Here is a 20,975-nt window from a genome sequence, read left to right as displayed (position 1 = left end):
TCTCCGATCGCTAAATTTGTTTAACAAGCGAGGAAAGTCAAATGTCGTGTTGTGGAAAGTTATTCAGTTCCTTAAAATATTTGAACATTTTTGACATCAGACTTTAAGGCCTCAAGATGTTTGACATTTTTCTTCACCTACTCAGTCATTGGTGTCCAAGGTAATACTTAGGAAGTACGAAAGCGGACACTAAATTCAATTTTAATGACAATTAAACACGTATAAGTAATTTTTCTTTAGCCAAATATAATTTTAAGAATTATATAATAAGAAGAATTTTATGATATAATTCTATTCATATTTTATGTTAAAATTCTTATTACAACTTGTACAAGAGAAGTATTGTTTTTAAGAAGAATTGTTTCGTAATAGGAAATAATTCTCAGAAATTTGCTTAAATGGTATTTACATGTTAATTTGTATATAATAAACGAAGCTTACCCATGAAATTCGGTAATGACAAAGTTTGCAAAGCTATAAATAATGGTCTGTTTTGTCACGAATTTCAATTTATATTGTTTGTATGGTACCAATTCTTGCCTGTAATTGTACAAAGTTAGGACAATAAATTATTAATAGGTAATTACTTCACTCACTTTTAATCGAACTTCCCAAAATGGAGGCAGTTCTCAATCGGATGTCAGAATTATTATTTTTATGTTTGATCGCGCATACCTCCGTCCTTTTTAAATGCAATTTTATTCACCCAAATAAAAAATCAATGCATAATAAATCTTTCCATTAAGTTACCACCTCATGGATTGCCTATCCTACTTTCAGAAACTTCGATGGAATTGTTATTAGTAGTTCTCCGAACTTATGATCATGCAATTGGTACTACTTCTATACGAATTAAGGTCAAAGCACAGCTTCTACATATTAACTTGGAAACGGATAGCAATCATAGCGGCGATTAGGTTATGATTCCGATTAGTGTACGTTGCAGTATAGATTTTCATAAATATGTTACGAGTTGCATGTATGTAGAGAATTTCATACCAATGATACTAAACGGACGGCTTGACTTGATACGAATCCCTTCCCGACTTATAATAGAGATATGTGTGCCACAACCCTTACGTACATATATTGTTTATTGCATGTGATTCTACTTAATTCTAATCATGTTTAAAGAATTCTATCGCATACTCGGAAACCTTGAAACTATTATTTCTAATTTTCTGAATAATTCTGGAATCTTCTGGGACTAACATTTTACAATAAGAAGTGAAAATTGTAAGAACTTGAAGTAAGTTCTAAAGAAATTACAACAATTGTTTTAATGGTAGTTTATAAACAAAACGTTTTGTTTTCTAGCCTTAATTTATTACAAAGAAACTAGATTGGAAACTTTAGTCCTTATTGTTATTTTATTCAGTTAAAATAACTTTACAAATCGTTATAGTTTCTTTTCTGACAGAATAGTAAGTAATTCCTAAAATACTATTTGAATAACTTTCATTAAGTTGTCAGGCGATATAAATACACATTTACATTGAAGTAATAATTTATTCTTTTTGAAAGCTAGTCTAATCATAATTTAGCTTCATAAAAACCTATTTGTAATATAAAAAATGGTGCTAGTAAGTCTATAAGTTAGTCAAACACTAATTAAAATAAGCGTGAATTTTGCAAAAAACAGTCGTCAAAATTAACTAAAGCTCTATACCTAATATCTTACAAAGTATATAAGATGCTAACAAAAAACTTGTGTTAAATACCTCAGTTAGGCTATTAAATACTGATCGTTGGCAAGTTTATAGACCATTAATAGAAACATCTGCTCGCATCGATTCTCCGTCAGAGTTCTCCTACGCACCAGACGAATTCTCTCGAGAATTTTCTACTCCTATAAGTATGTATAGTATCATATCATAGGTGTTTATGGATTTTAATGATATAACTTTGCACTTTAAAGGGTAATTTTTAATTATCAGTTATCTTCCATCTAGGTTCTTAAGTAGGCGTAGTTTTGTCAAATGTCGTCAAACATTCTTCCGATATTTATTTGGCGATCGAAAAATTGGCCCTAAGATAAGTGAGAATTCAAACAAGACAAAATGACATGCTGAATGATTTAAATTTGAGATTGATTAAGCAATTATAACGTAATCATCGTTAATACATATTAATTTCATATTTTAGTCTCCCAAGATAGAGGTCTTTGAACCAACAAAAATATGAATTGATGCAAAACGCCTTCTAGAAGCACCCACTAGTCTAGACTGTCCGATATGTAAACAAGCACTAGACAGTGGCGTATTTCACGTACAAATGTTCTGTTTACAATTGAAAACAGAATAACGTTCTACCGTGCGTTCTACACACTCAGAATCGCATATGTGCGTGTGAGAAAGCTTGGGAGCTGTGTATGTGTGGGTGCCGGGTTTTGTTAGTGAATTTACTTATTACGTAGGTAAATGCTATTTCCATTGATATGGAAATCTCGTTACTGAAGAATTGGTATTTCATTACATGGAGCGTTATTTTTAACCAGCTTCATTGTACGTTAAGTTGTTAATGGAAAATGTTTCGAACACCTACGCTTTAGGATATGCGTGACCTTTTGTTTTCGGTATCTGCGAATTAAGTTTCAGATGTTATGAAACGTAGGCACAGAAAATAATTAAATATTCTTAGCAACGATATCTTTTTATGAATTCATATTAGGCTTTAATGAAAAAGAAATAAAATGCCGTTTTGAATTAAAAGACCTTATTGACAGTAATATCCGATATTTTCTGACTAAAGAATTTTTGAAAAGCCTACAAAAACGAGGAAACACGTGCCGACTAAAAATACCAAAAGCATATAAGTAATACAACTTACATAGAAGAACAGTATAAGAATGTGGCAGCCTAAATAGATTGTGACGAATCGTTATAATTACCAAGTCCATTTACCTCGTGCCACCCTGTAATGGTACACGAGTAAAATGGACCAAAACGATTAACTATCAAAGGTCATTGACATCCATTGATTCCTTTAACTAAGTACCTATAGACAAATCCTTCTCTAAATCGTAACGATCAATTAGTGAGCTTAACTTAAAATGGTCGGAATTAAGTACTTCGAATTCGAACTTTTAGAGTATACACACTGCAAACTTTTAGTCGGCCGACAGTTTGTTCGGGCTCATAAATAAGTATGAAAATTATTGGTAGTACGCACATAACAAAGATCAGGTATTTGGCCGGTGTCAGACCGACTAAAAACTTTGATTGATTTTTTACAAAGCCAAGGCCTGCCGGGGCTGCTGTATTGTTTGAAAGAGTTACCGCGGCCCTGGTACATAAAAGGCCTACGACGGAACACGACGGTTTTTAGTCCCTCCCTCACAGCTGCTAACTCACAGCGAAAGGGGTCATTTGATGATTTTTGGGGTATTAAAAAAATCTTAGGTACAAAAAAGATTTTTTCTACCTTCGTGCCAACTGTCGACCGACTTTAAGTCTGCATTGTGAGGGTACTCTAACTTATAATGGTCCGAATTAAGCACTTATTCGAGTACAAACTTTTAACTGAACGTTCAAATATTTATGAAATAAGTGGCTATCGAAATTGAAGGCAATTTTTTAACAAAGCTTTATTATGTTTACTGAGCAAAATGTTACGAAGTAAATAAAATCTTAATATATTTTTTTTTGTTAAAAGAAACTTGTCCATCAAGTAACTAAACTTAATTTTACTTACTTAAGACACACTATTATTTTGATTAAAAAGGCTAGTTATCTAAGCCCCACAAAACCGTTGTCATAGTTTGACTGTGGTCAATGAGTCTCTACATAAATTAATTTAACTTACTTTTATTTATACTTTAATATTGTTAGTAGGTAAGTATTTAATCTTCAAATATCAACTGTGTTCTGATCTATCTTTCACGTTGACGTACAAAACTATGAAAGCAACATCTCAGAAGCCGTCGCATGTTTTATTCCGCACGAACATAACCAACATGATCAGCAAACCACGTTCCCGACACGTCTTATAACTATTCATAAATGTCACACCCATTTTGTACTTCCAAGAAACCGAGGTGACAGCCTTCAATATATTAAGGGTGAATTTCAACAAGTCCAATAAAATCTTCATTTCCGTGGATTTTTTATTCTTCAACTTTAGAACAAGAAAAAATAGTGTTTACTCAAGTTTTTGATAAGATATGTATTCTTACTTAATATCTAGTAGATAGCTTAAAAAACTAACGAGATATACAAGATTAAAATTTTCATGCCACGGCAATTAAACATGCATGCACGGCAATGAAACATGCGTCCATGGCAATGAAAGAACTTTTCACGTCGTTTTCTTTCAGACATTATTTTTCTTCCCTTTCTCTCCTCTTCCGATAGATTCGGTTTAAGCATCTTGGCTTTCTAGAAAGACTCATCATCATCATCATCAGCCTATCGCAGTTCACTGCTGACTGTATAGTACAAATTGTTTTTTTTCTTAATAATGCCGTGGCGATGAAAACATAAGTCACGGTAATGAAACACGTGGCCACGGCAATGAAACGAAATTGTTTTACAAGGCATGGCAATGAAAAAATTTTCATTGCCGTGTATTTTTTTTCATTGCTATAGCAAATTTTGACCACGGAAACCACGGAAATGAGAGCGCGGCGATGAATATCAAGGCAAAAACATCAAAAAACAAGAAATCTGTTTACAATTCACAGTAATTAACACGTCACAAATAAACATAAGATAAATGGCATTGTACCGAATGATCAATTAAGAAGACAAACTTATTCAAACAGAAGTTAGACCTATCCACGGCGATGACAGAAAAAATGTCCAGTAATAAAAAAATTGAATACTTTCATTTATGGCGCGAAAACGCAGGCACGTGCACACGTCATTCCACGTCGAACACTTGACGTCCACTAATATGCAACATTTAGCGCACAGCGGGAGGGACGCAAACCGTTAGGAAAAGCAATATTCTCAAATATGTTTAGGACATGGCGATGAATGGTAGTTCTGGGACAAACTATTTTTCATTTACCATTTGTTGTATTGTTTAAATATTTGAACAAATTTATTCCGTAACAATAGTTTAACTATTCACGAATCAAATAAAAGTAGGTTTTAATATAAATAACTAATACATTTTTAGCAATAAGGTCTAGTACACATCAAGGTGACGTGTGGACAAACACGGCAATGAAAGATTTTGAGATTTAACTTTTTTTTTTGGAGAACCAATTAATTCTATTTACAAAATATTTAGTGCTACACATAGATTACTATTTCACCTACTTAGAAAAAAATATAAGAATATTATAACAATGATTTTTAGTACCGATTTCATCGATGCCACGCAATTTTTGGTCCCGGGAAATTCACCCTTAATAGAGTTAGTGGTGAATGAATTTCAGCGTATAATAATTTTAGCTCCATAAATTTAATTCCTCTAACGCTTCATTAAACCGCCATCTCGCTAAGCTTCGTAAGTTGGTACTAAGCTAGGCTGAGCTAAATGATCCACTTACGTTAGAACAACTGATTGGACAGTGCTACTCGAACCTGTATGGCTCCTGTCTGAAATGGCCGGCAGATATTGACGTCTATAGTTCAATTATTCATTGTAATCATTTATCAATAAGACAATTTAATATCTCTGATTAGATACCATTAGTTTCTGAGTTCTTTTATTTATAAAGCAAAATCAAGCCAGCTGTCTTTCCTACTCAATGGGTAGGTAAAAAAACCTTAACTTAAAAAAAGCACTAGAGCGATGTCTCCCAGAAATGGAAGAATAAAAGCATGAACGACACTTTCAACTTCCTAGAATCTATAGGAAGTCAAACACGTGCAAAGTTTTCCGTTCTTCAGCTATCATATTACAAAGATAATATTGTTCTCATTTCTTGTATATTGTTCTGCAGAAGAGTTATAGCAGGGTTTAGTTACAAGGCCGCACGTTGTGATTGACAAAACATTGGCCTGGGACAAAACAAAACAAACAATTATTCGCTACCCACGTATCTCATAGTTTTGGGTCGATTTATTAGTTGTATGTTTATCGAGTTTGATTAACTTTGGAATTGTTTATTGGTAATCGTAGCTCAGTTAGAAGTACGTAGGTATAGGTTGTGCGGTGAAGGTCATGATCAAATGTCAGATAGCAATATGAAAAAGATGAAAGTCAGGCTTCAGTTGAACTTTAGGTGTATTCAATTACTTTGAAACTAGGTTAGTAGAATAAAGCTCAATGTACGTTTTCTTCGCAATTGAGAATAACATTTCTAAATATCAAGTTTAAGTAGTTGAAATTCAAGTAGGTACATACAGCGACTATAATTTGACGAATTTATTTTTATACCCCAGGCACTTAGAATTAATAAAACGAGAAGTCAGTAATAGGATCAAGTAAGAGGTAATTTCGCGTACAGTTTATTATAGGTCCAAAAATAGAAGATGGAATAAAAAATATAATAATTTTAGTTCATATGTGTTTATTACGATATAAAATTTTTGTTCACATATATTACAATTAATTTAAGCACACGATATGATACGATTAATCTTTTAGCGAGATTAAGATTCTGAATAAAATCAAGGATGAACCAACAAACAGATATGGCCGAGCTTAATATTTCCATACTCTACCCAATTTAACAGTATTAAAAAGGGTAGTACCCTCATCAGACAATGGTGAAGCCAGAATGCAATTATAAAAGGCTTTGCTAAAATTAGGGTCACAAAGTCTCTGGATTTCGTTACGAATATCTAGATTCCACTAAGAGATAAAAAAATATGTAAATGCAAAAATATAAGCGTAAAACAAGGTTTTGGGCGTGAAACTGAATGGATATAGTGGAAGAGGACGACCAAAGAAACGATAGATGAACTGTGCGAAAGTTAATATGGTTAGAAAGAATGTTACGTGTGAGATGACGAAAGAAGAGTATTGATAGATATTTTTTGTTATACAGGTATATTTTCGTGGTTCATATTTTTCTAAGGAAAGACACGGCTAACCGGTTGCAAAAATAAACGAAAGTCATTTTTACTTGAAAACTATTTAGGTAAAACGGAAAAATCTTGGACTATGAAAAGTACAAGATACCTGAGAACTCTCACTATAACTTTTGGGTACGGAGAATAGAAGTAGGTTTGCCCTAGGCAATATTTAATTAAACTTACTACAGGTGAAACCTCAAAGTTCGATAAAATAACATTATTCTTAGGGTCATGGATCTAACATCAGTTCAAAGGCAAACTCTTCTATTAAGAGTAATAACCTCCAGATAACCATATTTAGTTTGTACGTACAAAACTAGAATTCAAATAGGATCACGTTTTTGAGAAAATACTTCCTGGTTGTAAAAGCAACACGTAAATATGTCACCTGGCGTTTGTACCGAGTTCGTCTATCTCTCGCATACAAATTACCTAAGGGGTTCTATCACGGAGTAAGGAAAGAAGAGCGGTGATGTCAGGTAAGTGGTAGGTCAGACTTTCTTCTAGGTCAAATACGTATGGTGGGCATGACCAAAACAATCAAATATGAATGAACTCCCGAGGCCTTCGGGTTTTGTGAGTGTTATCTGTCAACGATTTTTGGTATTACAAACAATGGCCCGGTCCAAAGCCGGCCCGGCCCGCACCCGCACACCCGCATTTTGGCGCGCTACTTCTTAGGAGGTTTTCCGTTATGGCACCTCCGCTAGTAATTTTTTTCTCCATGGGTTCTATACACGTAGCCCTTAGGGACCTACAGGACCCAATGTCATTATCATTACATTACGATATTGGGTGTAAAATCTATATGCGTACAGAAAAGGACCTCAGCGACCGTTTGTTGGCCGTCAAGCAACATTAAGTCACCCTTTTCTCACCTTTGACCTTGTTTACTTTGCAATGTTTTGGTGATAACATAATTCTACACAATGATTATGTGATCAAGTTTAAATATAGAATTACTGTTACAGCCTTTTTTTTTATCGTCCCACTGCTGGGTACAGGCCTCCTCTCACACGGAGAAGGATCATCGGAATATAGAATTGGATTGAAAATAAGGTTTGTTTTTTTTTTCATAGCTCTGGGCGTTATACGAAAATTAGAGATGGAAATAGATAGACGGGATCCATTTATTTTTGAATATAAAATCATTTTGTTTTGACCAAATAAAACTCTTGAATCCCTCACAAATAAAATCGGGACTGTCCGAAAATCCAGTTATTTGTCGACGTCCGCATTCAATTTTCAATGAAACTTTAATTCCGTTCTACCAATCCTCGAGTACAAGCGAAAATAAACAAGCGAAAACGCCGCATTTAAAATTACTTTCCTGTACTAAGGCTTCTGATTAATTTAATGAATACCCACTATGCGGAAATTGTTCAAATATTCATCTTTTTATTTCCTGGCATGGCTTTTCCTTAATGGAGGCAATTTTTTGAGATATGCCAAGCAAATAAAGACGAGTCGTTTGAAAAGGTGCTGACTGAAAGCGGCCGAAACAGCTTACCAATTTGATATGAACGACAAACTTAATGCTTTGGAACTTTCCTTTACTCCATTTGTAAGAACAATTTGTTAAACAGAATCTGAAAATAGCATGTTTATTTATACTTCGGAATTAAGGCAAGTTTGATGACAAATTGTGAACGCTTAGCCTGAAGCAGATTAGAATGTATTGTTACAATATTCATATACTTTTTTGTATCCTTAAAAGCTAAAGTTTAGATTCATTACTATTTAAAGTTACATAGGTATTAGTCACCTACAAAATTTTTGAAATTCTCCTTGGTAAAACCAGCATGGACAAGAGCCGTCATTACTTTTTACCCGGGAGTGGAAACTTGCTTCAGGAACCAGGTTAAAGCGCTAGCTAGCATAATTAGGTTATTCATCCTAATTCAAACTTCTAACATAAATAGTTCAATCTTATAAAAAAAAACATCAGCAAACACCATATACGTATGCATAAGTTAACTATTATGTTATTGAATATTTCATCTTAAATACAGTTCAGACAATATATTTTGTAAGATCAATCATATCCTTGTTACGCCGCCGCTATTCGATCAAATACGAGACATAAAATAATACGGCTCGTCTATTTCATATTAACAATTCATTGTACGTACATGGTTTATAGGTTATCGATAGACTGTATATGGATTTTAGGTGTAAACGTCTGTCTAGGTTTATTCTAGTTTAATTCTTCAGTCTTATCATAGGTTTTTTTCGAAATCTATATTTAAGCCTGAGTTTTGTAGTTACAATAAAAACTACAATCCTTATATTTTTTACTTAATAAAAGACATTTTTAAATTTAGTTAATAACAAAAAATATCATTAATTTCATCCTCTAGCAACAGTTGTCAAAAGTTGATATGGATTTTTTTTTAAAGATATTTAATTAAAATTTTCAGACAGTTCTCAAATACCTACCTCCTCAATATTTATTGCGAAATATTTCCAATAAACTCAGAATAATTCGCAGAAACAACTATTTGAACAACGTCTAGTAGGTATTTCACTGAGTCCCACATACCCCTCTCCCGTCCCCCGACGGGAAGGGCATGCGTAATAGCATTTTTTACCCAGCGACAACAAAAAAAAAAAGGTATTTCACTGGTACCTGATTATAACACTCGTTATGTAAGAAAGCTTTGAATTTGAGTCTGTTGCCAAGAGAACATACCTAATTATATTAAAAAGCTGCCCTGATAAATTCCATGGAAATCATCAAGATAATATTATGAAAATCAACAAAAAACCTTGACATCTGTTAGCTTTCCTGCCGATCGTCCGAAGGTTAAGGAAACTCCGTAGTTAAACCTTATCCTCATTCAATTAGTTTCGTAAATTGTTCTTCACATTAAAATTCCATTATATCAACAAGCTCTCTTTGTTGACTATACACAGAAAATACTTTACTTTATCTTGTCTTTTAGAAACTACGTAAGTACATGTTAAAATTAAAGGTAACAGATAAATAATAATATTTTGACTGCAACAACATTGTGTTATTGGGAAGATATTTATTGGTAGAAACGAAGTAAAAAAGAACTTTAATAGAGTAGGTATTGCCCAAGAAATGTCTGTACGTTCCTGCTTTTAGTTTTGATGGAAAATTTATATTGTCTGGGCAAACATTAAGAGGGCTATCACAAATTTTCGAGTTTTATACGAGATTTGATGCGTCATTATGCTTTGGATATAGTCACAAAAAAAAAAACAAAAATAAGATTAAGAAAGTTTGATCATTTATCTTGGGGCTGTTTTCAATAAATATTTTAATTTGTCCACGTACATCAGTAAAATCTTTGTCTCTGCAAAGGATGTTTCATGAAATGTTGCTTTTGGGTATCTTTTGATGCTTCGGTACTCCGAGGATATAGCAATTTAACCATTTATAAAAATGTTCAAGATACAACTATATCTTGTACTTGTGCTTGCTTACACCAATTTATTACAATTTATACAGTAATACACCAAAAATAATTCTATAAAACTGAGAGTTACTGACAATTTTCCGTACAAAACTATATTTTTTATCTATGAAAGTATAATCCAAATTCAAATAAAAAATATTTAATAATTAAGGTGGTATTGTTATAAAGCTTGAAAAAAAAAATGGCCTGTTTAAAAGTAAAACAATATTTTAAAATAATTTTTGTTTGCAATGCAAAGAATCAATATAAATCTTGTGACGCGCGGTGTTCAACTTTAGTCAGCGCCAAGCGCTTACCGAGGAGGGACGTATCGCTCGCTGTTGCGCCGCGTAAACTCGCCGGAGTTCGAAAAATATAGCGCAACCTACGCATCTAACATGTTTTGATACTAGTGAGTTTTTAATTTATTTATTAGTTATAATGATCTGATTCAAATGTAATATACATAAGTATTAGCCTATGATATTCTAATGCGAAAATGTTATAGATTGGGTTCTCTTTTTTTGATGTTGGTTATATAGAAATATGTACGTAAATGTCATCGTCGTTAGTTTCGCTGTTGCATAATAATATTATTGGATATCTTTGATTCTTGCAGGATAATGAAAACATATTTAATTCAGATTATCAGACTCAATCGGATAGTATAGTACAAATAATATGAGAAGTATTTTTTGTCACTGGCGACAGACATATTTATTTTAATAAACTATTTACATTCCTAGTTTTTATTGTTGCAGGAAAATGAAGATACAATACATGGAAGACGAATTATAGATTTTAGTTTTTTTATAAATCAATTGCTTATACCTAATTGATAAACATGGTGAAAAGTTTGGTTGTCGATTAAATAATTTAAAAATTGTAAACGATTATTTGTTTATTGTAACTCAATCGAGCTATTCTAGGTTATAAAATTCATCAGTACAAATAATATTTCATAAACTATAAAACCAATAAACTATTTCGGAATAAAAGTGGCAAAGTCTCAAGTTTGTTTGTGCCGCGTAGCGGTCCGCAGGTGTGCGTTGCGTATTTCACTAGACGCACACGCGCGCAAGTGCTGCCGGCTATCGTCTAATTTACCTAAACCTGAGCGATTCGATTTTGTAATAGCGCTCTTAAGTGATCTTTACTGCTCTCCAGCATCACTTCGTTGTAATAAATAAAGGCATAGTCGCTGATATAACATTCGCTAGACTCATAAACAGTTTTCTCTGAATGAATTAACTTAGATAATGAAAGAATGTTTTTTAAGCTCAAACTTAACATCATTTATTAAAACTTGGCTGCAAAACAGCACTTTTTGAATGTACAAATTAACAAAAGACAGCCCCCGACACCTCCGCTTTTCACCACTTCCCACGTTTTTTTGCTGGGAAGAAGAAGTAGAAAGATTAAAAACCGTTATGGGGTCTGATGCCGTGTATTTATCTACAGCTATTAGTGACCTACTAAATAAAAAATGCTGACATTCCTGTATTTGTTAATGGAGAGTGGGAGGACTTCGTCCTAATATTTATGGTCATTAATATTAACGGTCAACGGGAGGGCCCAGCTCATTAACTAGCTTGAATAGGTAATGTGACGTTTAAATGCCCGCAATTTGTTTCTGCATTTCCATAAACAAAATGGCTTCAACGATAAACTATTTGAACGAATGGCTTGCAAGCAATATTAAATTTATATTTCAGCTTTAAATCATCTGGATTCAAGATGAATGTTTCACAGAATTCGCTCTTTTCAGAACTCCATTTAAATCAGCTTTTGGTCTTATACGATACCTTGAAAGTTAACTCCTTTGACAAGATATTTTATGATAAGTTTTTGTCGGTTCTGATACCAATGATGAGTTGGTAATGGCTAGATGGTCACCCATCCATGAACGGTTCATGCCAAGCGTTGCTTCACCATATTATAAAATTAATCGGCCCACGCGGGTGTTAGCGTAGTGTGTATACCTATCATATAATACTAATATTCATAGACATTATGTAGTTACACCTATTCTAAGTACCAGACACACAGTTGCATAGAAACGCTTATTAGGTAATCAATGGTTGATAAAACGATCTGCTCACAGATTCCCACAACAGAAACTAGATACCAACAAGTTTCAAGTACCTACTTTATGTACTTGTAGGTGTAAGTCTGAAGTTAGGTAACCAACTTACCTGTGGTATATTGTCTGTTAACAATCTAATAATCTAAGATTCCACAGTGTGTATGACTACGTATAAAGTTAGGTAACTAACTTACCTACACGTACCTATATAGGTATATAACTTACCTATAGGTATATAAGTAGGTAAGATATATTTTCACTTAAATATCTATTATTCTACAGCCATCTCATAATCGCCCTCTAAACTAAACATATCCAGAATATTATCAACATTTAAAATGTAGAATGATGACCATCAATAATGTGGCTTGTACATGAGTATAATCGATTTCAGAGCACGCATTTTTTTGTAGCAAGAAAGTATACGACTTTTAACGGGAAGGAGTATATTCACTATCCCTACTAATATTATAAATGCGAAAGTAACTCTGTCTGTCTGTCTGTTTGTTACGCTTTCACGTCTAAACCACTGAACTGATTTTAATAAAATTTGATACAGAAATAGAGTTGACCTTGAAAAAGAACATAGGATAGTTTTTATCTCGAACTTTAGAAGAATTCTCTTGGAAACCGATATAACCGAACTCTACGCGGGCGAAACCGCGGGTGGAAGCTATTATATTATAAACGCAGTGAATTCTCAGAAATTGTTATGAGTATGTTACAACTTTCTGGGAAGTATGAATAATAATCATCGTGTTGTCAATATTTTTTAGCTTTGACTGACAGTCAAAATACCTAAAGAAGAAAAGTTACTAAATCAACAAGAGTGGAATAAAATGTTAGTAAATCCTCTTCTGTACATGAAAATCCTTTGAATATCACTACAAAATGTACACTACGTAGAATTAAATTAGGTTTTCCTAAAGCTAATTATTAATTTCCCGGTTCTGGTTTCAGTGTAATTATGAAAACATATAGACGGTACCTATCCTTTTGACATAATTAAATAGGTACTTACCTATGTCAATAGATGACATATTAAGGGAGAAATAGCCTGGGAAAAATAATATAATTTAGGACTATTTTCGGAAACGGAAGTCGAACTAATTTGTCAGATAGACTTCAGAGCAATATGTCTCCCGATACCGTTGTGATTTCATTATATACTGCTTAATGTATGACCAACAACCTAATTGTGAACGCTTTGGAATAAATATGAAAAATAAATGCGACAAATTTATATAAAGTCACCTTTAGCAATAAAAAAAAACATAAGTCTTGGAACTGAGAGCACATTAAACAATGTAAGTAAGTAAACACCCAAGCTATTTAATATAGAACTAGTCAACCTAGCTGCTTATTTACAAGCGAGCAAGCGTGGTGATTAATGCTCAATCCTTCTCCGTGAGAGAGAAGGCCTGTGCCCAGCAGTGGGACGATAAAAAGGCTGTAACAGTAACAGTAACAACAGTATGTACAACCAAGACCCGATAATAGCTAGGTAACAGGATTGCCATTAAAATGAAAAAGAAAGGCAAGACCGAAAGCATTTCTAGGATTCTTTTAGAAACTTGACTTCTTTGACATTTAAGAAAATATGCTTTAAGTATATATTTTTTGTTTGCCTTTTCAGCGGCATTGTTATACTAAAGAGCCTGTGGTCTGTAGTTTATGACTATAAGAGGATTCAAACTGACCCTTAAACCATTGTAGCCGCTTCTGCAAACATTAATATCATTTGTGTTGATAGTTTTGCACATACATTTGTTAACTGCATGGTAAAATATGTAAAGAATGCTAAATTTTAATTGTTGTTTATTATATGTATCATATGATATATGAAATCAGGTAGATGATGAACATACATACCAGAAATGTTTTCAAAATTTGTGTTTTTCGTATGAAAGCTGTTGTTATACCAAGAAACAAATATAATATCACCGCAAAAGATAAACAGATGTGACGGAATTCCCGAAAATCGCGCGAAGTCTTTACTAGTTAGTGACATCTATTAGCGTAGGTATTTCTTAGAAAAGAAATTCTTCGTCAAACGAAATTAAACCATCAAAGAACTCAACATCAACTTGTTTTCGACATTAAGTTAAGATAACCACACACTGCAAACTTTTAGTCGGCCGATAGTTTATTTCAGCTCATAAATCAGTATTAAGATGAATGGTAGAACGCACATTACAAAGATCAGGAATTCAGCCGGTATCAGACCGATTGAAAACTTTGATTGGAATCAAGATTTTCTTCCGCTCTACACCACGTCAACTGTCGGCCGACTTTTTAGTCTGCAGTGTGTGTTCTCTCTATTTGTTCGTCATTTACATCTACAGGTTCTAACTTTATTTTATACAATTTAAATTCCTGGTAGTCACAAGTTAGCGCTTTTCAATGCTTCCTGGAATTGCAAACGATTTATTTTCCGGCCATAAAAGTTTCAGAGCTACAATTGCCAACATAATCGGATTACATTGGCTGGTACATTCGTACATACGTATAGTAGATTAACGCCTTGATTACAAAGTAATTAATCCTCACCCGCAAAGCTTCAAAGGGTTCGTTTTCACATGAAAAGATGTACTTTTTGTACATTTCGACAAATGTATCGTTGTACCACAGTACGCTTTCTTTGTTTGCTACACCAATTTGGATTAACCAAACAAAGGTCATTTGTTTGCTTATCAACGATCTGATTTTAGTATAAATAATACTGTTTCGAAAAATAAACAATTGCTTTAATTAACCATGTTGACGAGTACTAGGCACAAAATGTATTCTACAAAACCAAATTCTGAAATTGACTCAACAATATATTAACATGTAGCTATTTTAATATTAGTGCTCTATTACATTTCAATATGAAGATACCATATTATGAAAATTTAATATCTGGCCACATATTGACTAAGTATTTGTATGCTGTTCAAATTACTCACGTAACTGAATTATTAATTTTATCTATTAGTACATAGATAATGAAGACCATTAATTTAGTTAATTAAACGCCATCTCATTTTCCCATTAACTAAATTACGTTTAATTATTATGAGATACCTAAGGTTATTGGCCGTCTTCAATCAACTCAATACCCCTTATGATAGAAATAGATTATTAAGTGAGGTTTCTATGATATGGCATCAAAGTAAACATTATATAAAATATACGGAATCCACCTCGAGAAAATCGTAAAAATATAACAAAGGTTCTAAAATCATTTACTTCATTACCTATATTAATTTTCCATGCAACAAAAACTGCAAAAAGTACACGCCAATAAATAAGTAGGTAAATTAAATAAATAAATGCTTCAAATCGCAACAAAGGAAACGAATGAAAGTTCACCGTTTATAAAGAGAAAGTTTCAATTTAATAAAGCATGCGTAAATTCGAAATTAATAAGTACTTCAATACTCAAAGCATCATCTTCCTCTCACTTAAGAAATTCTCTCAAACTTCTTGAACAAACTCTTCAAGTGGAAGATACGAGATGCCGGAATCTGCCAGAATGTGTAATATCTGCAAGGAATTCTCTAGAGAACTTCTCTGAAGCCTAGTGCAACATCTCTATGATTGCGCGTCAGTAATCGTCAAATAAACGTCTCATGACATTACGGTTACGCTTGGGTAATCGGCAAATAAAGTCGTCTAGTCTATGGTTCAACGAGACTTTGCACTGGTTAACCGTTTTAAAATCATAATCAAGATTATCAGACTAGATATTTATATTCATATTCCAGATAAGACCAGTCTAATAATAATTAATATTTTTTAGGATCATCATCATATCGTAGTCGCTTTTTTTTTGAAAAAGGCTCTGAGGATGAGGCATCATATCGTAGTCTCGGTTTCTATATTTATAAAAAACTTAATAAACTTGTTGTATGCCTTATATGAAATAAAACATACTTCTTTCTTCTTGGAAAAATATGAAAAGTTAATTCAAGTAAAAGCCATTTTTTACTATTACAAATAGTATTGTGAAAGCTCTTTCGAAACGTCAAGCTAGTTGCATGGTTCCAAAGAGTGGTTGTCATAGAGAAGAACTGGCAAGAAACTCCATAGACTATAACTATAAACTATATAAACTATAAATATATAAACTATAACTCTTTAAAAAAAAGTGACTTTTCAAGTTTGTCCTGAGAAAGAGGTAGAGTTTTTCAAGTCTTTTTTTCCAAGAACATACTTTACACAGAAAATACTTAATGTAAAAGGTACCAAAAACAGTCCACAGACTGAAGTCATAGATAAGAGCAGGTACATAGTTACAGATTAAAGACCTATATTTAAAGAATCGTATGATCTCTGATGTAGGCATTTAGGTTATAGAATTAGGGCCTACCAGCGAAAGCTTTGTCAGCCTTTCTACTATCGATCAAATAGTATTGAAAAGTATAAGGGCTGGAGAAATACCAACATAGTTTTTGGGGATAAGAAAACCTTAATTTTTTGTACTCCTGAGTTAAAACTGAATATGTATTTTTTTATAGTTTTATATTTTCTCTATTCTTGACGTATTTTATTGTTTGTTTTATTTTTTAGATTGTGCCACTTTTTAACCGACTTCCCAAAAAGGAAATGGTCCTCAATTAGAATGTTTGTATTTATTTTAATGTTAATTCGAACATACAAATTATGGCCCCTGATTGTTTCAGACGGAAGAACAAACAAAGAGAAAGCTCACTGTTTACACGACTTTTATTAAAAAATAAAGAATTCATACGAAGTTTTCCTCTCCATTATCGAATAACATGTGCAATTTAGCAAACGTCCAAAAATTCCATAAATTAGGAAAATGATACATTAGATGGAGATTTAGGAAATAATTGCTTGGATACGTCTTATTTCAAACGGTAAGATCATTTTCCTTAAGTACTCATAACATAATGTAAGCGTACCCATGAGTTTTATTTATTACTGTTTTGTAAAATCAGTAAAAAAAAAACGGCTGGAAATACAATAACACTAAATAGGTAAAGGATTTAATAAGGCACATAATTATGTTAATACGCAAGTTAAAATTGATAGTTTTAAAATTATACGAGAGAACACTTAACTGGATAGAAGTGATAAAATTATTATTAAAAACACTGGTCTCAAAAAAAATACAATTAAGTAATTGGTTCATTTGTAACTGAACTATACCTATAAAAACTATCGATATACTGTGATTTTGAAAAATAATTATGAATATTGTAACACTGCTCTTAATTAAAAAATCCATTAAGTTGAATAGCATTCGAAATATAAATACCTACCTACAATTTTTTCCAATCAAAAACTTGTTGCATAAAACTTTCAAAAATCGAACACGAAACTCACCTTTAAAAAATGTTCCGTTCAAAAGTCACTCAATAAAAAAAACTATGTAATTCCATAGACAAAATCACTAGAACATTTCAGTGTCACCATTGTTTATAAAATAAGTTCCGTACATAATCGGAAAGCCTTCTTGGTCGAAGGTTCGATACATACAGTCGTCGTGTTCGCGGGCCGGCGATCAACTGAGATTCGGCCGTAAGCTCTCGGCGGAATTTCGTTCTATGCTGAAATTATTGATAGCGTAGTATTGCTATGGGTAATTAGTGTCTTTATTTTGATATCCTATTGCTATATTTATTAAATGAATGCAAGTGATTTGTCTAAGTAGCTAGAAGATGTTCATGCTTTTAAATCAATATGGCGCGTAAAATTTTTATGGAAACTTTTAACTGATTTTATCACCAACAAAACTTTAATTTAAATCTTATTAAAATCTTTTTTGAATTAAACTAGCCTAATTAACTACTAAGCGCTCATAATAGGTATAAACAAGTTATCTACGATCCAGTCAACAAAGAATTAGGTGCCTACTTAAAGCAGTAACCGTTTAGCTTTTGCGGGAAAATAAACGTTAAACTAAACATTTTACGAGAAGTCCAAACTTGGAAGTAAATAAATCCTTCTTAATACTTTCAAAGCTCTTTAGCTTAGTATTAAGTTTACTGAGAGTATCTGTGCGTCTAACATTCTTCGTTCCACAAGACAGTCTGACATACATACTAGGTTAGTAGCTACGATGTCAATTTCCACGAAATAATGTCACGGTCCCTATCTTTCATAATAAAATCATTAAATATTACTCACACGAACATTGACCTAACATTAATCACTTCGAAATTGAAAATTGATAAATTTTGATTAATATTTCAGTTCGATATTAATTTTCTGCGGTTCAATGATTTTCCGGACTAAATTGAAAATTTATAGCGAAAATATTAAAGCGTCATCTATCTGGCTAGCCTTTTCCCGTCTATGTTGGGGTCGGCTTCCAATCTCACTGAATGCAGCTGGGTACCAGTTCATGTGGGTGGGTACATGGAGCGACTGCCTATCTGACCTCTTCAACCCAGGCACCTAGGCGACGCGATACGCCTTGGTAAGACTGGTTGTCAAACTAACACCTTAAACATTAATGGCCTTACTACAAAAACTTAAACATCTGTTTAAGACTTGTCTAAAAAAAAATTGGCTGCAAAATGAACCATATGTCAACGTCATAATCTGTCATTTTTTTAGACAAATCTTAAACCGACGTTTAAAAGTTTTTGTGGTAAGACGGCATATACTTACAGATTTTCAGAGATCCAATTGATTTACACAAACGTATACATTGTGTGAGATATCAAGTAATAAAACGGTTTCCTTGTTGCCAATGAGAAAATAGAAAGCAAAGCTTTTCCTTTCCTTAATCAGGAAACTTGAATCCCTGCTCTTTGTGAGCGAAATTCTATCTTTACTTACGAACGATTCAAATAACAGACACGCAATACTGGAATTTAAAGACAAAAGAACAACCTGGAATGTCAAAGAGATTTTTTACTACACTTTTGGTACTAATTAAAGAATTTCTGGCTTATATTAAGATTAGGTTACAATTGGTTGCCTACAATTTTGGGTTCTTGTTAGATGTTAGATTTTACGTAGGTGAGCTGAGGAGTTATAGGTAATTCTGAATAGGCAAACCGCCGAATAGAAAAAAAAAAACTTTTTTATTCTCTCCATTTTCAAACTTTAACAGCGCGCATCGCGTTCCAGGAATCGTTAGTATTTCTATATTTCTATTGTAAAAGTGTATTTGGAGCTTCTCAAATATTTGTCTAAACGGGTTCTCTCAACACGTGTATTCCTCTAAATCTAAAACAACCTATAAAGTTTTTGATATCAAATCTCAGGGAAAAAGTACCCTAATAAAAATTATTTCGTTGCCCATTTGTCTGTCCGTTTTCTTCAGATCCAATCGCGTCCAATCGTTGCCTGTCGTAATCAAATACAATATCAAAACAATGTTTGAAACTTGTGAAAATAATACCCTACTGTCAATTTGACATGTCAATCTGTCAGTATTTATGACAACAATACCGCATAACTTAGCGTTTTCACACCAGTGGAATTTCTGCTTTTCCGAGCGGATTTTTGCTCAGTTTTTTCACGCAATATTGATATATGTATATTTACACTAATATTATAAAGATATTTGAATGTATGTCTGACACGAGTAGGCTCTGAAACAACTAAGCCGATTACAAAAAATATTTCACTGTTGGGTAGCCACACTACTCCCGACTGACAGGCTATATTTTATCCCGGTACAGCGGGAAAACGGCTAGTATTACAGAGAACGATTGTACAACGGAAATAAAAAGCCAAAGTCTTTGAATAGAAAACAAAAGGAATAGCCGTTTTTAATCGCAACTTTTATTCCAGTCTTTTTATATAAAAAGGTATGGCCGGTATTTTGTGCTTCAAATAATTTCACATTTTCAAACCCGGCTGTGTTTTATTTACATCGGCCGGCGTTGCTCATTTCCTACCTGCTTGTGCAAACTTTATGGGCGAAGAATTTATGTACTTACCTGTTTGAACGTACCTATAAATTAATCATTGTTGGTGTTCTATACCTTCTTATTTATTAAATAATTTTTGGGGTGTAAAAAGTGAGATTTATTGCTCTGTTTTTCGAGCTGTTTAATTATATTGTGTATACCGCGATGTTTAACTAACATTCTATCAGACTAAATGCCTCATTGGTCTAGCTGTCGTGTCTCATGCTAGCGCGTCTGCTGTGCAGGAGGTCTCGGGTTCGATTCCCGGATCAGGGCCAAAATCGCTTCGTGGGCTAAAGCTCTGGTCATATCGAATTACCTGCAAAAGTGCGTGTCTTCGCACATGCTCGTGCACGATAATATGTCCTGCGAACTAATCTCCTTACATGAGAACAGCCGTCGGGGCCGATAAATCGGCTAAGAGGACATCATGTTATCAGATTATTTCAAACTTAGTTGCAAATCATAGCTCCAGTTCATATTCCTACTGAATGGAATTTTACATAACTGGTGAAAAGTGGGTGCATTTATATGATAAATACTGATGTAGGTGAACGGAAAGTTCAAAGAAAATACGGATACATTTATGTAACCTAAGTAAAGAGCAGTCAGTAAT

The 20,975-nt window shown here is 33.2% G+C and overlaps 1 protein-coding gene across 1 annotated transcript in view; it reads right to left on the bottom strand.

Annotated features, from left to right (window-relative positions):
* Nucleotides 1-17,997, bottom strand: part of LOC110376378 (G-protein coupled receptor dmsr-1) — a 98,126-nt gene extending 80,129 nt beyond the window's left edge. The window contains exon 1 of the mRNA XM_064038338.1: nt 17,817-17,997. The gene's annotated coding sequence lies outside the window, so the exon portion shown is untranslated. The remainder of the gene's footprint in view (nt 1-17,816) is intronic.
* Nucleotides 17,998-20,975: the final 2,978 nt, after the last annotated feature.

Source organism: Helicoverpa armigera, chromosome 15, assembly GCF_030705265.1.
Source record: "Helicoverpa armigera isolate CAAS_96S chromosome 15, ASM3070526v1, whole genome shotgun sequence".
Lineage (NCBI taxonomy): Eukaryota > Metazoa > Arthropoda > Insecta > Lepidoptera > Noctuidae > Helicoverpa > Helicoverpa armigera.
Note: the sequence above shows the minus strand (reverse complement) of the source record. Positions and strands in the feature narration are given on the sequence as shown.